We start from the raw sequence: 5,973 nt of genomic DNA on the forward strand, positions 1-5,973 counted from the left end.
TATAAATCTTTGCTTATTTTGATATTGAGTTTTTGTTTTACTCTTTGGATTTTAAACCTGCATTTAAAATGCCTTAATATTTCATGATTTTGATAGATATAATTTTTTATAAAAGAGGGCCTTTTTATAAACGACACTAATGAAGAAGACGTCTCAACTTTATATTGGTGTAAATATATGAAAGTAGTAGAAAAAGGAATACTTTGAGGAAGTTTCATGAATAATTTGAGAAAGTTTCATGCTTTGAATTTTCAAATTCTATATAACACTTTTCATGTATACAAATAACTTTTTGTACAACATCTACAATTCTTTCATAACTGTTTTCTTTATAACAAGTTTCAAAATTTTGTGCCTATTTAGTAACCCGTGACTAATTATTGCCCTTAACCTATAAACTCGTAGGAACTTGAAATGTATCTTGTGTCCCTCTTGTATCTTTTCCGCGAGTTTATACCTTACCAAGGCCACTTCAAAGGTTTTTGACTCAGGCTTGTTTTTTGGCTCTTGATTAGCTCTTGACTTTTGACTTTTGGGCTGATCCAGGCTTGAATTCTGACTTTTAGTCTTCTTTGCCTTTATATATGCAGTCCCCCAAGTGTTAGAGCTTTGAAGTATGAAATCTCGAGTACTTGATTGTTCCTTCCATTTGGTCCATTTCCTGAAAAGAAAAATACATACGGGACTCAGAGGTATACATTTAGATGATGACTGCTTAACCCTTTTTATTTCCATTAGAAAGGTTGTAACCTAGACCGGAAATAATTCTGTATTTTCCGTGTCTTTCGGGTCTAATGTCATCATTTGGTATGGGATAGCTATTTGCCTATCATCTAAAATTGTTAGTATAATTTAAAAGAACAAAATAAAATCACAGTTGAGCGATACCTGACCGTGGGTACTTCCTTTGCCTAGAAGTAATACTTCTTTTAATGAACAACATTCCAATTCGACGGTAGTACCTTGCCTTCCATGGTTTCTAACTCATAAGCTCTTTTTCCAGCGATGCTTTGAATTTTGTAAGGACCTTCCCAATTTGGACTTAACTTCCCTGCACCAGTTGCTTTTGTTGTTTGAAAAATCTTTTTAAGAACGAAGTCCCCAATCTTGAAGTATCTGAGATGAGCTTTTATGTTGTAGTATCGCTCAATAATTTGCTTCTAAGCTGCCATTCTTATTAGAGCCGCTTCTCTCTTTTCCTCGAGTAAATCTAAATTCGTTCTCATCTCTTCACCATTTGATTCATCAGTTGGTTGTGTAAATCTCGTACTTGGCTCACCTGTTTCAACTGGAATTAATGCTTCAGCACCATAAACAAGTGAAAATGGAGTCACTTCCGTGCCTGTCTTTGCTGTCATTCGATAAGCCCATAATACTCCTGGTAGCACCTCAGGCCACTTGCCTTTTGATTCCTCTAATATCTTCTTCAAATTATTAATAATAACCTTATTTATTGATTCAACTTTTCCATTGGCCACGAGGTGCTAAGGTGAGGAAGTTATTTGTTTAATTTGCCAACTCCGAAAAAATTCTATGACTTTCGTGCCTATGAACTGTGGGCCATTATCACATACGATTTATCTTGCACTCCAAATCGGCATATAATGTTTCGCCAAATAAAGTCCATGACTTTCTTCTCTCGTACCTATTTGAAGGCTCCTGCCTCTACCCATTTGGAAAAATAATCTGTTAATACTAACAAAAATCGTACCTTTCCTTTAGCTTGTGGAAATGGTCCCACGATATCCATCCCCCACTTCATGAATGGCCATGGGAAAATAACCGTATGTAATAGCTCTGTTGGGCGATGAGTGTTATTTCCATATCGTTGGCATTTATCACACTTTGCCATAAAACTTTCTGCATCTTCTTCCATTTTCGGCCAGTAGTATCCTGCTCCAATTAAAGTCTTTACCAAGTATCTTCCTCTTGCGTGATTTCCACAATGTCCCTCGTGTACTTCTCTCATCACATATTGTGTCTGAGCAGGTCCGAGGCATTTTGCTAAAGGTCCTCCGAACATTTTTCGATATAAATTTCCTCAAATTAAGCAGTAATAGGCAGCTTTTCGTCGAAGTAACTGAGACTCTTTCTTGTCTTCAGGTAAGGTTCGATACTGCAGAAAATTAACAAATTCATTTATCTAGTACCAAGTTAAATTATTAAAATTTACCTCATTTGTATCTTGGTCGGGTGCTGAATGAAACAAATGTATTATGATAGCGTTTTATGCATTTGTTATTTCCGCAACTGACGCGAGATTCGCTAGTGCATCTGCTTCCGCATTCTCTTCCCTAGGTATTTGCATAATTTTCCATGTCTGAAATTGTCTTATCAATTCTCGTGCCTTTTCCAAATATTGCTGCATTCGTGCCTCTCTAGCTATATAAGTCCCCTGCATCTGGTTAACTACCAATTGAGAATCACTTTTAATTATGATTTGCTCTATAGCCAATTCTCATGCCAGTTCCAAACCTGCAATCACAGCCTCGTACTCTGCTTCATTATTAGTAATGGGATAGCATTTTATTGATTGTCTTATACTTTCTCCCGAAGGTGGAATTAAAACAATACCTAAACCTGCTCTTTTAACATTCGAGGAGCCATCAGTAAATAGAGTCCATGTACCTGGATTAGATCCGGTGAATACCTGTAGTTCCTTTTCTGTTTCAGAAACTATTTCTGTGCTAAAATCTGCTACACAATCTGCTAAAATTTGTAATTTTATTGCAGTTCTAGGTTGGTACATAACATCATATTCACTGAGTTCTATAGCCCATTTAGCTAATCTTCCTTACAATTCTTGTTTATGTAGTATATTCCTTAGAGGGTAAGCAGTTATTACAGAGATAGGATGACATTCAAAATAATGTCTCAACTTTCTAGATGCCATAATAACTAATGCTAAAACAAGTTTTTCTAAGTGAGGATATTAAGTCTCAGCATCTAACAAAGATTTACTAACATAATAAATTGGAGATTGTTTACCTTTTTCTTTTCGTACTAAAACCGCACTTACCGCCATTTCTGATACTACGAGATAGACGAGTAGTCTCTCTCCATCCTTTGGTTTAGCTAGCAGGGGTGGATTTGACAAATATTCTTTCAAATTATTAAGGACTTGTTGACATTCATCAGTCCACTCAAACTGATTTTGCTTTTTCAATATTGAAAGGAATTTAAAACATTTCTCCGAAGATTTGGAAATAAATCTTCCCAAAGCTGCTATTCTCCCTGTCAGCCTTTGTACCTCTTTTTTACTCGTGAGTATATCTGAAATTTCTTCAATGGCTTTGATCTGCACATGGTTCACTTCAATACCTCTATTAGATACAAGAAAACCTAAAAACTTACCTGAAGCCACGCCGAAGGCACATTTTTGTGGATTTAATTTCATATTATATTTGCAAAGAATTCTGATGGTGCTTGAAAGGTGATGAAAGTGATCTCCTGCTCGTCCAGATTTGACTAGCATATCATCGATATAGACTTCCATAGTCTTTCCCAGGTGTTCTTGTAATATTTTGGTCACCAATCTTTGATACGTGGCCCCAGCATTTTCAAACCAAAAGGCATAACTTTATAACAATAAGTCCCACTGTCTGTAATAAATGAAGTTTTTTCCTCATCTAGGGAATCCATCTTTATTTTATTATAACCTGAATATGCATATAAAAAACTCAACAGCTCATGACCTGCGGTAGAATCAATCAATTGATCTATATGTGGTAAAGGGAATGAATTTTTTGGGCAAGCTTTAATTTAAATCAGTATAATCTACGCAAATGTGCCATTTTTCATTCTCTTTTGGAACTACCACAGTATTAGCTAACCAGTTCGGGTATTTTACCTCCCGTATTGAATCGACTTTTTTAATGTTTTTCTACCTCATCCTTAATCACTTGATTTTTGAAAGAGCCTTGCTTCCTCTTAATTTGCTTAGCAGGTAGGTACAAGAGATCTTCATTCAGTTTGTGGGTCATCTCCTCCGGAGATATACCTGTCATATCTGAATGCGATCAGGCAAAATAATTTGCGTTAGCTTTTAAAAATTCAACTAACTTACCTCTCATTTCTGGGCTCAGCTTCGCTCCAATATAAACTTTTCGGTCTGGCCATTACTCGAATAATATAACAGCTTCGAGTTCTTCAATTATTATTTTGATGTTTTCATTCTCCTCTGGTTCTTGAATGACATCAGGTCTGAAATCCACATCTGCTTGCCTTGAGCCACTTTCAGCTGAGATCTGATTTACCACATCTTCGACGGGATTCTTGTTCATATCTTCATTCATCGTGCGCGAATCTACCACTGAATTGATATTTTTAGAAACCTGTTAATCTCCACGGATTTGCCGAATTCCCCATTGTCAAGGAAACTTAATGACTTGATGTAACGTAGATGGTACAACATCCATGTAATGAATTCATGGCCTCCCAAGAATCACATTATAAGCCATGTCCGTGTCTATTACTTGGAATCTCGTATCCTAGATAACACCTTCTTCAAATATGGTAAGCACTATCTCCCCTTCTGTAATAATGGTTGAATTATCGAATCCAGATAATGATCGTGCTTTTGGTACTATCTTGTCGCCCATTTGCATTTCATTCACCACTCTTAGAAGAATAATATTCACGAAGCTACCTAGATCAATCAAAACTCATTTTACATTAGTATCATGTATAAGTAAAGATATTACCAGTGCATCATTGTGAGGGATTATCAAGCCATTTGCATCTGCATCATCAAATGTTATATTATCTTCTTCCAAAACTTGGCGAACTCGCTTCCCATGGGTCATAGTGAATTTTGACGTCTTTTTCGCAGATCTGTATGTTACACCATTGACTTCTTCCCCTCCGCTTATCACGTTAACTATTCTCATTTTCTTTGGCCACCGCACTTTATCTCCCATACTCCTTAAAACAGTTACCTACTCAGATGTGCTAATATTGAAACTGTAATCACCAATCCTTACATTCGTGTTGGTATCTCTATCACGTACATATTGTTCTTTTCTGAACCTGGATGATGATCCCGCATCTCTGTTCCTAGATCTAGGGTCAGACCGTACATTTTCTGGTTTGGACTGTGAGTCCCGCCCCGCGGGTCCCATATAAGGCTCGTACCTATTTTTACCGGACTTTTTTTCAGACTCTGACCGCCTTGAATTTGTTCTTTCATCAACCCTTGATTATATGGCGATGTCTTCTTCAATCCGCAACTTGCTGTTGTACCTGTTATATACATCGTTCCATGTTGTAGCAGGAAATTCGCATAAGCTTTCCTTGAGTCTTCTCGTGGCTTCTGAGCTTTTTTCATTCAAATTACTTAAGAACGCCATGGATGCCCAATTATCAGGTACTCGTGGAAGCATCATTCTTTCACGTTGAAATCTATCCACAAATTCTCTGAGTAACTCTGTATCTCCTTGTTTTACCTTAAAGATATCTTCCATTCTTTTTTCAACTTTTTGAGTTCCAGAATGTGCTTTTATGAATAAATCTGCAAGCTCAGCAAAAGAATCAATAGAATATTCAGGTAAAAGAGAATACCATGTTAATGCCCCTTTTGTGAGTTGTTCTCCAAAATCTTTTGACCAAAACTGGCTCAATTTCTTGTTTGGTAAAATCATTACCTTTTACGCCTGTTGTGAATACAGTTATGTGATCTCGTGGGTCAGTTGTTCCATCATATTTTGGGATGTCAGGCATTTTGAACTTCTTAGGAATGGGCAGTGGGGCCGCGCTCGGCTTCCAAGGTTGTGGTGAATACTTATCGATATCCACTCCCTTAATCACATGTGGTACGCCAGGTATTTGTTCTATGCGGTCGTCTTGCTCTTTCATTTGTTTCTGCAAATTTAGTACAAAATTTTATAAATTAGAGTTATTTGGTGTACCTGACCTACCATCACGTGATTCATTAGGAGTTCCCCCGCTTCCTGAATTTGCAAGCCCTGAGCATGA

General features: G+C 36.9%; 1 long non-coding RNA gene across 1 annotated transcript; it reads right to left on the bottom strand.

Annotated features, from left to right (window-relative positions):
- Positions 1 to 256: 256 nt before the first annotated feature.
- Positions 257 to 5,523, bottom strand: LOC117274400 (uncharacterized). Its single transcript, XR_011409837.1, has 2 exons — positions 889 to 5,523; positions 257 to 661 (listed from the first exon to the last, which is right to left on the bottom strand). It is a non-coding gene; the product is annotated as an uncharacterized lncRNA (long non-coding RNA).
- Positions 5,524 to 5,973: the final 450 nt, after the last annotated feature.

Source organism: Nicotiana tomentosiformis, chromosome 7, assembly GCF_000390325.3.
Source record: "Nicotiana tomentosiformis chromosome 7, ASM39032v3, whole genome shotgun sequence".
In the NCBI taxonomy this organism is placed as follows: Eukaryota; Viridiplantae; Streptophyta; class Magnoliopsida; order Solanales; family Solanaceae; genus Nicotiana; species Nicotiana tomentosiformis.